This window comes from Staurois parvus, unplaced genomic scaffold, assembly GCF_062004578.1.
Source record: "Staurois parvus isolate SC_StPar_1 unplaced genomic scaffold, SC_StPar_1.0 ptg000796l, whole genome shotgun sequence".
In the NCBI taxonomy this organism is placed as follows: domain Eukaryota; kingdom Metazoa; phylum Chordata; class Amphibia; order Anura; family Ranidae; genus Staurois; species Staurois parvus.
This window is the reverse complement of record NW_028318592.1, coordinates 296,660-310,000: the sequence shown is the minus strand read 5'-3', so window position 1 is coordinate 310,000 and position 13,341 is coordinate 296,660. Positions and strand designations below refer to the sequence as shown.

The window sequence follows — 13,341 nt, the reverse complement described above, 5'->3', positions numbered from 1 at the left end:
TCTATCTATCTATCTATCTATCTATCTATCTATTATATATCTCTCTCTCTATTATCTATCTATCTATCTATCTATCTATCTATCTATCTATCTATCTATCTATCTATCTATCTATCTATCTATCTATCTATCTATTATCTCTCTCTCTCTCTCTATTATCTATCTATCTATCTATCTATCTATCTATCTATCTATCTATCTATCTATCTATCATGGATGAATGTTGGCTGCCAAGTATAGGGGGTTGGCTCCAAGGACATGCAGACAAGCCCCCCTGTATAGGGCCACTGGTTAAGACCCAGATCAGAAGTTTACTGAGTTTGATGTGAAAGTGTGATATTTGATAACTATTTCACATCACGATGTCACCCCTTTCCTTAGAGTGTAAGTTCTTTAGGGAAGGACTCTGATTTTTGATTTACTGTAATATTGTAAATGGTTTATTGATCTTTATACTGTAAACTCTTTCAAAAAGCATGGGCGTTGGTGCTGTATACAACAATAGATGTAAAGGTGATGGTGAAACCTTTAGTTTTTTATTATATAAAAAGGTTTGAGTTTTACTATATTTCTGTTACAATTTTCCTCCTCATTTGTATACATTTACAACATAGAAGTGTACAGTGAAGGCACAAGAATCCTGTCCTGCTCACATTCATGATCCAGTGGCATGTCATGCACCAGTAACCGAAATAAATTTCTCCTAATACATAAGGGTAATAAAACATTCTAATAGCTGGTTATAAATCTCCTGCTTGGAGTTTAAAGAGCTGTCTTTGTCCCCGTGGGAAGTGGGCCAGAACAAAATTTACTCTTCTGGCTAAGGATGGGACATATTAAAGCACCACTTCTGTTTAGATGGGTGTTGTACCTGCACTGTCTGTTACATAGTGCACCAGCAGATCATGACAGCCAATCATGGCTCAGCTTTCAAGAGTCTGGAGTGAGCAAACTAATGAACAATGATTTCTGATTGGCTGGTACAGGTAATACACTATTTCTCACAAGGCTTTCCAGAATGTATTAAGAGGGCTCAGTCCTTTGGGCCTGATAACATGGGTATGCGGCTACCCCTCCTTCTTTAAAAAAAAATTATATATATAATTTTATAAATATACATATAAAAGGTTACTGTGCCTTTAAATTTTGAAGAGCGTGTGGGCTGGAAAAACAATTATCATGTAACTAGTCATGTGACCTGTATTCACAGCTATGCGATATGATTCTGCACATCGCACCGCGTTTTGCAGACCGATTTCAGGGTGTTGTTAACTTAACCATTTGCCGCCCGCCCTATGGCCGAATGGCGGGCGGCAAATGTCATCGCGTTCCGGGTGGACGCCATATGGCATCCTCCCGCACATGCACAGATTGCGCTCCTGCAGAGTGGTGCAGCGGCGCGATCTGTCAAAGGCCTTATACCTCGGACACGGCCAATGACAGATCTGAGTATCGGCCCCATTGCCGGTACCATGTGACCTACTGTGACCAATCACAGCAGGTCACATGACAGTTGTACACAATGGATGGCTTCATTCATGCCATCCATTGTATACTAGTGTCTAGCTGTGAATGGTCACAGCTAATCATATGCACATATCATGTGATTAGCTGTGGCCAAATCACAGCTAAGCACAAAAAAAAACCAAAAAAAAAAAAACCCTGAATGAATCGATGTCATTCAGGTAAATGCTTGCTTATAGAAAAGTAATTCTTTGCTATAAGCAAATTGTGTAAAAAAAAAGAAAAAAAAATACTGATCACTTCCCCAAAGTAGTATACAATGTTACTATGGTAACATTGTACTACTTTGGTCATAGTGAAATATGAAAAAAAATCTTAAAAAAAAGAAAAAAATTTTAATAAAAATTAAAAAATAATAATAAAAAAAAAAATATATATTTTTTTCATACTATCACCAGTCAGTGTCCCTGATCACCGCCATGCCAGTTATATGATGACGCTGTACTGCACTGGTGACAGTATGTAAAAACAAAATAGTGAAACTAATTGTTTTAATTTTTTCATTTTCCGAAAAATTATGACAAAAAAAATACAACTTCAAAAAACTCGCCATTCCTCTTATGAAGTACGTCGGACTGTCTACTTCGCAAAAAGGGGTCATTTGGGGGATATCTGTACTGTCCTGACATTTGGGGGATATCTGTATTGTTCTGACATTCTTGGACCTCAAGAAATTAGATTGGCTGTCAGTACTTCAGGATTGATCAATATTCAGATCTATACCATAGTTTGTGAACTCTATAACTTTCCTACAAACTAAAAAATACATCCTAATTTGGGTTATTTTCACCAAAGACATGTAGCAGAATACATCTCGGCCTAAATTTATGAAGAACAATTATTTATTTGCAAACTTTTATAACAGAAACAAAGAAAAACTTTTTTTTTTTTTCAAAATTTTTGGCCTTTTTTTGTTAATTTAGCAAAAAATAAAAACCCCAGTGGTGATTAAATACCACCAAAAGAAAGCTCTAATTGTGTGAAGAAAACGATAAAATTTTAGTTTGGGTACAATGTTGTATGACCGTGCAATTGTCATTCAAAGTGTGAGAGCGCTGAAACCTGAAAACTGGCCTGGGCAGGAAGGTGTAAAACTGACCGGTATTGAATTGGTGAATTGGCGTGAAAGGGGTGCGATTCTGATGCGGTGCAGAATTTGCACAGATAACGCAGAGAATTCCACGCCGCATCAGTGTGAACACGGGCTGAAAGTCACTTTGGAAAGAGAACATGCTCTGCTCCTTCAATAAATGAAGCTGCCGTATTGCGATGGCTCTGAGTTATCCTTTAAGGTGGGTGGGCTTGGATGAAGTACTTTGTACAGAATAAATGTGGTGAAGATGGGGTACAATGCGTAGGTGTTTCTGTGTTTATAGTCTTCCTATGGTGTAGCCTTTCTATTTTGTTTATTTATTTATTTCAGGTACTTATATATATAGCGCCATCAATTTACACAGCACTTTACATATATATTGTACATTCACATCAGTCCCTAACCCTCAAGGGGTGTACAATCTAAGGTCCTAACTCACATTCATACATACACATACTAGGGACAATATAGACAGGAGCCAATTCACCTACCAGCATGTCTTTGGAGTGTGGGAGGAAACCGGAGTACCCGGAGGAAACCCACACAGGCAAAGGGAGAACATGCAAACTCCAGGCAGGTAGTGTTGTGGATTTGAACCAATGACCCGAGTCTTTCCAAACCTTTTCAACACAGAGAAACCCTTGGAAAACCTTACCAGTCTCAGGGAATGCTATATCTACAATTCATGATACATTAGTGTGAGCAGGAGCTTTTTTTTGAGCAACAAATGCGCATTCAAGTCAATGGGCTGCCCAATGCGCGACATGCAGAATCGTGTGTAAATCGTGCTTTCAGAATCGCAAGCCGGAACGCTAATTTCCACAACACTGAAGAGAAAATACTTATATAAATACATCAGTGGTTCATATAATGAACTCGGTGTAGAGTTATTCCCCCTGAGGTCATCACAGAGGACAAGGGGGCGCTCTTTATGTCTCGGGGAAAAGAAATGTAATCTCCAAACACGGAAAGGTTTCTTCACAGTAAGAGCTGTGAAAATGTGGAATAGACTCCCTCAAGAGTTGGTTCTGGCCAGCTCAGTGGATTGCTGTAGGAAAGTTCTGGATTCTTTCTTGATACACAGAATATAACAGGAGCAAATTGAAGCTTTGCTGATTTTTTTTTGCCTTCCTCTGGATGAATTGTGGGTGTAGGACTATAACTTTTTTTTTTCTATAATTGAACTGGATGGACTTTTGTCTTTTTTCAGCCAGACTAACTATGTGACTATGTACTTTAAAACAGTAGTTATTAGAGCTCGTTCATATGTGCTGCACCCCTTGCCACCCCTCTGAAAAGTGATTCAGGGTTGATTGCAATTCACTGGAGTTTGACAGGTGGGGAGGAGGTGATATCTCACCCCCTTACTGCCTGTTTTTACCTTGAAAATACCAACCTACCATGCCACAAGAAGTTGGGGGGGTGGGTTGGTGTGGCCATATTCACTTGAATTTGTTGTGTTCGGCGGTGCCAAATAAGACATGGATTGTAACTTTTCCCACAACATCTGTACAGCCCTGAGCAGGGGCGGACTGACAACTCATGGGGCCCCCGGTCAATAGGGGATCATGGGGCCCCTGTGTCCTTGCCCAAACACAAAAAAGCACATAAAAAAGGTTCCAGGGGCATCTCATGGGGCCCCCTACTGACCCCGGGCCCTCGGGCAGTGCCCGAGTTTCCAAATGGTCAGTCCGCCCCTGGCCCTGAGTGGCTACTTGCCCTTCTTTAGGTTGGCAGTTGGAGGGTGGTTAAACCTTGGCTCAACTGCCTGCTTTTACCACCCCTAGCCACCCATGTGAACAAGCCGTAAAGGTGACTTTTATATTTTTAAAAGATAATTTGTCGCTTAAATGGTGATTGCTGTTCAAAAATAAAGTCCCGCCGTCTCCTCACCCCTTCTGACTATAAAAGGTACATAGCCCTCCGAATGGTGATCTTGATTGCATTGTATTCTACAGATGTCTGCTCATTGAAGGCCGGTTCACACGAAAACGCGGAGGAGGAATAACATGATCTGTGCACATTTCCCGAAACGACTTCATAGTGCACTGCCTTTGTGATCTGCTGCATTTGGGGAGCTAGCGCCACCCCTTATGCAGGTCACAAGCACAGTGCGTTTGCGTGCACCAAATCGCATGGTATTACAATTTGGTGTAGCATGCTTTTGAAAAGTAGTACCTGCACTACTTTTTGGCTGGGTTCCAACCCGAGCGTATCCAGAGCTCGCCTTCCTGTTCGAATTATTTTGGAGGATTTCTGCTCACTTGAGTGGGCTAGCTATACGTGAAAAGAGCCCCAAAGAAGCTCCAAAACCTTTGTTGGAGCAGGGCGTGGCAGGTTTTTTTCACTGTGTGTTTTGGCGCCTTTATAATGCGTTTAATGGCACCACAAGCATGATATGTGTTTATAATCTGTTTGTAAAATGTATGACAAAATGTGTGTTCTCAGTGTGCTTTGTCACACGTTTCAGAAATGCCAAGTGAGAAGCGTTACTGCATTCCAGTGCGATTTGCAACCAGCTTTTTTTTTTGTTTTTACAGTTAAAAAAATAAATAAATAAATAAACAAATAAATAAATAAAATAAATAAATAATAATAATAATAAAAAAAATATATATATATACAGTGGGGATCGAAAGTTTGGGCACCCCAGCTAAAAATTTGTATTAATGTGCATAAAGAAGCCAAGGAAAGATGGAAAAATCTCCAAAAGGCATCAAATTACAGATTAGACATTCTTATAATATGTCAACAAAAGTTAGATTTTATTTCCATCATTTACACTTTCAAAATAACAGAAAACAAAAAAATGGCGTCTGCAAAAGTTTGGGCACCCTGCTGAGTTAATATCTTGTACTGCCCCCTTTGGCAAGTATCACAGCTTGTAAACGCTTTTTGTAGCCAGCCAAGAGTCTTTCAATTCTTGTTTGAGGTATCTTTGCCCATTCTGCCTTACAAAAGTCTTCCAGTTCTTTGAGATTTCTGGGCAGTCTGTCACGCACTGCTCTTTTAAGGTCTATCCATAGATTTTCAATGATGTTGAGGTCAGGAGATTGTGAAGGCCATGGCAAAACCTTCAGTTTACGCCTCTTGATGTAATCCCCCGTCGATTTCGAGGTGTGTTTAGGATCATTATCCATTTGTAGAAGCCATCCTCTCTTTAACTTCAGCTTTTTCACAGATGGCATCAAGTTACCATCCAAAATTTGCTGAAATTTTATTGAATCCATTTTTCCTTCTACTCGTGAGATGTTCCCTGTGCCACTGGCTGCAACACAACCCCAAAGCATGATTGATCCAACCCCATGCTTAACAGTTGGACAGAGGTTCTTTTCATTAAATTCTGTGCCCCTTCTTCTCCAAACGTAGCTTTGCTCATTCCGGCCAAAAAGTTCAATTTTAACCTCATCGGTCCACAGAACTTCTTTCCAAAATGCATCAGGCTTGTCTATATGAAGACCATATTTGTACAAGTATCTCTTTATAGTGGAATAGTGTACCACAACTCTAGTGTCTGCCAGATCTTTCTGGAGGGATCCTGCAGTCAAACGTGGGTTTTGAATTGTTTTTCTCACAATCCTGCGAGCTGTTCTGTCTGATATTTTTCTTGGTCTTCCAGATCTTGCTTTATGTTCCACTGTTCCTGATGACTGCCATTTCTTAATTACATTCCGAACAGAGGATATTGACATCTGAAAAACGCTTTGCTATCTTCTTATAGCCTTCTCCAGCTTTGTGAGCGTCAACTATTTTCAGTTTCAGTTTTCTAGACAACTGCTTAGAAGAACCCATGGTGCTGATTGTTGGGGCAAGGTCAGATGAGTCTGGGCATTTAAAACCTTTGAGATTGACATCACCTGGTCTTCCCAGACGATGATTGAGAACAATCCATGACACTGGCAGGTCTCAGCTTGGTAAAGGGGTCAGTGCATGCAATAAACTCTGCAGGGTGCCCAAACTTTTGCAGACGCCATTTTTTTGTTTTCTGTTATTTTGAAAGTGTAAATGATGGAAATAAAATCTAACTTTTGTTGACATATTATAAGAATGTCTAATCTGTAATTTGATGCCTTTTGGAGATTTTTCCATCTTTCCTTGGCTTCTTTATGCACATTAATACAAATTTTTAGCTGGGGTGCCCAAACTTTCGATCCCCACTGTATATATATATAGGGCCATAGCTAAGGGGTTACCACCAGTCCTCCTGTATGGGCCCAGGCCAGCAGGGGTGATTTGGATGTGGGCAGGGAGGGTGACTGGCACAGTGTGTGTGTGTGGGGGAGTAATTACTGGAAATTATACCCTTTATGACTCTCTCTTCAGCAGCTGAAAGCTGGCTTCTTCTCCTCTCCCTCCCCGCTCACTTTCAGCTGCTGCAGACAGAGACCTACAGGGGATCCACTGCATCCATCACCTTCCCTGCGCACCATACGTTTTCCTCTGCTCCCAAACCCCCTGTGTGCCCCCAGTGCTACAGTGCTGCTGGCTTCTCTTCCCTCTTTCCCACTGCCAGCACACAATAGGATCTTCAGGATGGAGAGTGGGGGAAGGTCCAGTAAATATGTCACATTTACCAGCCTCTTCTTTACCTGAATGAACACAATTAGCGATCGGTAATGATCACTCACTGTGTTCATTCGCGAGTGAAGCATAGTAAACTGTGGGGCAGGGGGGGAGCTGTCAGGTTGGCTGTATGGGACCTCTTGGTTTCCAACAGCAGATATATATATATATATATATATAGTATTTATTTTTAACTTTTGAGAGTATATGGTTTCCCTCTGAAAGCCTCTGGTATAAAGGCAAGGATGTAGATATAATTTAGAAATTTTTAAAATGAGTGTGAAATATCATTGTCAGGGTATCTCTGATACAGCACCAGTATAATTACACTCTTCACGCGGCTTAAACAGTTTAATCCGAGCGGAGAGCCATATTTTCGTAACACCTGGTACTTAGAGGACATCTTAAGTGCCCTGCGTTTCCCTATAATGTCGACAGAATGTGAGCTGGTTTTATCCCATGCCAAAACATATAGCAGCTTATGGCTGTAATTCTACATCAAATCCTTTCTGCGGTCGGGTAACGTAAGCAGGCCGATGTGAGCCGAGGATTGCGTTACAGAAATGGGCTTTTGGCGACAGCAGGTGAGTCTGTACTCAGATGGGGTCAGTCATGCTGCTGGCACTCACACTTACCCCCCATCCCCCCCTCAAGGTTTCCAATTGGTGGTAATTAATTTTCTGATTTTCTGTAGAACTTTCAGTCATTTTAATTCTGCATAAATATCTTAGATTGCAAGCTATATAAATCCTATATAATATTAATAATAATAATAATAATAATAATATAATTGTTTGTATATATATATATACAGTCAGGTCCATAAATATTGGGACATCGACAGATTTTTGGCTCTATACACCACCACAATGGATTTGAAACGAAACGAACAAGATGTGCTTTAACTGCAGACTGTCAGCTTTAATTTGAGGGTATTTACATCCAAATCAGGTGAACGGTGTAGGATTTACAACAGTTTGCATATGTGCCTCCTACTTGTTAAGGGACCAAAAGTAATGGGACAATTGGTTTCTCAGCTGTTCCATGGCCAGGTGTGTTATTCCCTCATTATCCCAATTACAATGAGCAGATAAAAGGTCCAGAGTTCATTTCAAGTGTGCTATTTACATTTGGAATCTGTTGCTGTCAACTCTCAAGATGAGATCCAAAGAGCTGTCACTATCAGTGAAGCCATCATTAGGCTGAAAAAACAAAACAAACCCATCAGAGAGATAGCAAAAACATTAGGCGTGGCCAAAACAACTGTTTGGAACATTCTTAAAAAAAAGGAACGCACCAATGAGCTCAGCAACACCAAAAGACCCGGAAGACCACGGAAAACAACTGTGGTGGATGACCGAAGAATTCTTTCCCTGGTGAAGAAAACACCCTTCACAACAGTTGGCCAGATCAAGAACACTCTCCAGGAGGTAGGTGTATGTGTGTCAGAGTCACCAATCAAGAGAAGACTTCACCAGAGTGAATACAGAGGGTTCACCACAAGATGGAAACCATTGGTGAGCCTCAAAAACAGGAAGGCCAGATTAGAGTTTGCCAAACGACATGTAAAAAAGCCTTCACAGTTCTGGAACAACATCCTATGGACAGATGAGACCGAGATCAACTTGTACCAGAGTGATGGGAAGAGAAGAGTATGGAGAAGGAAAGGAACTGCTCATGATCCTAAGCATACCACCTCATCAGTGAAGCATGGTGGTGGTAGTGTCATGGCGTGGGCATGTATGGCTGCCAATGGAACTGCTTCTCTTGTATTTATTGATGATGTGACTGCTGACAAAAGCAGCCGGATGAATTCTGAAGTGTTTCGGGAATATTATCTGCTCATATTCAGCCAAATGCTTCACAACTCATTGGACGCTTCACAGTGCAGATGGACAATGACCCAAAGCAGACTGCAAAAGCAACCAAAGAGTTTTTTAAGGGAAAGAAGTGGAATGTTATGCAATGGCCAAGTCAGTCACCTGACCTGAATCCGATTGAACATGCATTTCACTTACTGAAGACAAAACTGAAGGGAAAATGCCCCAAGAACAAGCAGGAACTGAAGACAGTTGCAGTAGAGGCCTGGCAGAGCATCACCAGGGATGAAACCCAGCGTCTGGTGAGGTCTATGCATTCCAGACTTCAGGCTGTAATTGACTGCAAAGGATTTACAACCAAGTATTAAAAAGTAAAAGTTTGATTTATGATTATTATGCTGTCCCATTACTTTTGGTCCCTTAACAAGTGGGAGGCACATATGCAAACTGTTGTAATTCCTACACCGTTCACCTGATTTGGATGTAAATACCCTCAAATTAAAGCTGACAGTCTGCAGTTAAAGCACAACTTATTCATTTCATTTCAAATCCATTGTGGTGGTGTATAGAGGCAAAAATGTTAGAATTGTGTCGATGTCCCAATATTTATGGACCTGACTGTACATACTATTTTTCGGACCATTCTCTGTAAACCCTAGAGATAGTTGTGCATGAAAATCCCAGTAGATCGGTAATTTTTGAAATACTCAGAACAGCCCGTCTGGCACCAACTACCATGCCACGGTCAAAGTCACTTAAATGCCCTTTCTTCCCCATTCTGATGCTTGGTTTTTCTTCACCAAGTCTAGATGTTTAAATGCATTGGATTGCTGCCATGTGATTGGCCAATTAACAATTAATTTTATAAAGCAATTGAACAGGTGTTCCCTTAAAAGTGTCCGGTAAGTATATATAGAGAGAGAGAGAGAGAGAGAGTATAATTTTTCATAAAAGTTGAAACTTGAATGAATGAGCTCCAGTCTGGTGACTGCTGAAGCTGAGATGATGTCATTGGTCTGCTGCAAGCAGGAAGAAGCATTTCTTCAGTCTCCTCTCCTCAATAATCAGAAACATGGTAACTTTGCAGCAAGTCATAGGTGAGCGGCTAAAGCAGGGCTGATCTGGCAGACATTTTCTAAAGTAGCTAAAACTTTGCACAGGCACCAGGATTTGCACCTCTGAGTCAGCATCCCAGTCCAGAAAGTAGTTGGTGACTAGGGATGAGCATGAGTTTGGATTTGCCGAAACACAAAGAAAGCTGTCAATGGCTTGCCAGTCAATAGGAGCCATTGCAATTCCCCTTCCACAGTACACAAGAGGGGCAGGGATGCTTGTTACAACAGTGGCTTATTATGGCCACATGGTTATGCCAAGTCAATGTCAGTCCAGGAAGTAGATGGTGAGCAGGGATGAGCTTGAGTTTGGCTTGGGTTTGGAACCCAATGTCATTGACCCAATATGATCTTGTGGCTATATTAGGTCAATGTCAGTGAAGGAAGTAGATGGTGATTAAGGATGAGTTTGGGTTTGGAACCCAATGTCATTGATCCAATATGGTCATGTGGCTATATTAGGTCAATGTCAGTCAAGGAAGTAGATGGTGATTAAGGATGAGTTTGGGTTTGGAACCCAATGTCATTGATCCAATATGGTCATGTGGCTATATTAGGTCAATGTCAGTCCAGGAAGTAGATGGTGAATAGGGATGAGTTTGGGTTTGGAAACCAATGTCATTGATCCAATATGATCTTGTGGCTATATTAGGTCAATGTCAGTCCAGGAAGTAGATGGTGATTAAAGATGAGTTTGGGGTTGGAACCCAATGTCATTGATCCAATATGGTCATGTGGTCAATGTCAGTCCAGGAAGTAGATGGTGAATAGGGATGAGTTTGGGTTTGGAAACCAATGTCATTGAGCTAGTATGGTCATGTGGCCATATTAGGTCAATGATGTCACAAACATCCATGTCCCTTATGTCTATATATCTTCAGGGCAGGGAATGCCTCAGACATAACTGATTGAAGGAGCACTGACAGCTTCTTCCCGGGTTCTGACAAACATGGGTTAGGACCAAACCCAAATCAACCCAAGCCCATCCCTACTGTCCTTCTGGAAACAAAAGCGGATAAAAACATTGTCAGAGGGACGATTGCGATTTCTGTAAGAGGTTATACATACAGCAAATTGTACTGTATATGATGCCAGGTACAGTTTAAAGAAAAATCTGTAGAGGAAGATACTGGAATCTGCATTGAAAATTGCTGAAAAAATTTGTAATGTAAGTAAATTATCAGGAGTTTTTGTTTTTCTCAACAAAAGTAACACTTCATTTTCACAGATTAAAGAAAAGGCTTAAGGAGAGAAAAACAGAAGAGGGAAGGATGGGAATACAAAGGAGTTAAAACTTCTGCTGTTTTTTAAATGTCTTTTTATGACCTAATTGGGGACATTTTTTCACAATTCCGGTCCCTGGGACAAGAAGAAAAGAAATGGAGGGATTGCTTGTCGCCAGGACAGGAAGATGCAGACAAGAAAGAAAGAAAGAAAGAAAGAAAGAAAGAAAGAAAGAAAGAAAGAAAGAAAGAAAGAAAGAAAGAGGCATGCACTCTTTTGTATGTCCATAACTTGAACTTTCATTATAACTGAATCCTAAAGTTTAGCAGACTGACAGGAAGAATAATAGGAAAGAAACAAAGGAAGAAAAAGATAAAAAAAAAATAAGGAAGGAAGAAGGAAGAAGGAAGGAAGGAAGGAAGGAAGGAAAGAAAGAAAGAAAGAAAGAAAGAAAGAAAGAAAGAAAGAAAGAAAGAAAGAAAGAAAGAAAGAAAGAAAGAAAGAAAGCATAGATAAATGTAAGAAGGAAGGAACTAAAAAGAAAAGATAGGAAAGAAGGAAGAGAGGAAAAAAGGAGGAAGAAAGAAAAATATTTTAGGGGAAATAATATGGAAAGGAAGGAAGGAAGGTAGGTAGGTTAGAATAGAGAAATGTAAGAAGGTAGGAACTAAAAAGAAAAGATAGGAAAAAAGGAAGAGAGGAAAGAAGGGAGGAAGAAAAAAAAATATTTTAGGGGAAATAATATGTGTGTAGGAAGGAAGGAAGGAAAGAAGAAAAGGAAGGAAGGAAGGAAGGAAGGAGGGAGGAGGAAAGGAAGGAAGGAAATAAGGAAGGAAGGTAGGTTAGAATAGAGAAATGTAAGAAGGTAGGAACTAAAAAGAAAAGATAGGAAAAAAGGAAGAGAGGAAAGAAGGGAGGAAGAAAGAAAAATATTTTAGGGGAAATAATATGGGTGCAGATTTGGAATTCTGGACTTTGTGTTTTACAGCTGAAAAAGAATGAATGAAGAAAGGAAGGAAGGAAGGAAGAAAGAAAGGAAGGAAGAAAGGAAGGAAGGAAGATAAGAATGGAGAAATGTAAGAAGGAAGGAACTAAAAAGAAAAGATAGGAAACAAGGAAAGGAGGGTAAATAATATGGGTGTAGATTTCTGGATTTCTATGTGTTTTGCAGCTGAAAAAGAAGGAAGGAAGGAAAGACAAAGGAAAAAAAAGTAAAGAATGAAGAAAAGAAGGAAGATAAAGATAGAGCAAAACATGAAGGAAGGAAGAAAAGAGAGAGGGAAAGACGGGAGGAAATAGAAAAGGAAGAAAGGAAGGAGGAAAAGACTGAGAGAAAAAAAGGAAGGAGGAAGCAAGGAAGGAAAGAAAGAGTGAGAAATGTAAGAAGGAAAGAAAAAGGAAGGCGTTATAGAGAAGTAGGAAGGAAGGATGTTGGTTTAGAGGAAATAATCTGGGTGCAAAGTTGGAATTTCTGGTTTCCTCTGACACACAGTCTGCAGAGCTCCGACACCAGAGGGAGAAGTGCACAGCAGTACAGAGAGAAGACCCCGGAGGATTTACCACAACAAAGGACTCTGAGAAGTGCAGCACAACAAAGGAGAGGGTTATGTGCTGTGTCATTGGCCTAGGGGTGTCTTCTTCTGCAGGTTCATAGAAATGTTCATTTTATTTATTATAAATTGTATCTGAGCAATAAAACAAGATTTTCGGAAAACTTTGCACATCTTATCTATGTTTCAAACTGTAGTATATGGCCATTTCATAAACCTGATTGTGCGAAAGGCAAATGTGAAAATTTGCCGGGTTCACATATATTTATTACAAATTGCTAAATGTTAATTTTAAAGGTTATGGCCCTTAGAAAACAGAGATTTTAGTTATGGGTGGAGCTTTTCTCAATCTCTTTACCCCAGAGAAATTCTTGAACTGATTTTCAGTTCCCAGGGGACCCCTGCTAAAAGACATTCTATCTACCCTTGCCTAACATTAGTAATATCAATAAATT

The 13,341-nt window shown here is 40.2% G+C and overlaps 1 long non-coding RNA gene across 1 annotated transcript in view; it reads left to right on the top strand.

The window, feature by feature from the left end:
- The window catches only part of LOC149444244 (uncharacterized), a 17,234-nt gene extending 4,184 nt beyond the window's left edge, over nucleotides 1–13,050 (top strand). Inside the window, exon 2 of the long non-coding RNA XR_016306540.1 lies at nucleotides 11,341–13,050. This is a non-coding gene — a long non-coding RNA (uncharacterized LOC149444244). The remainder of the gene's footprint in view (nucleotides 1–11,340) is intronic.
- Nucleotides 13,051–13,341: the final 291 nt, after the last annotated feature.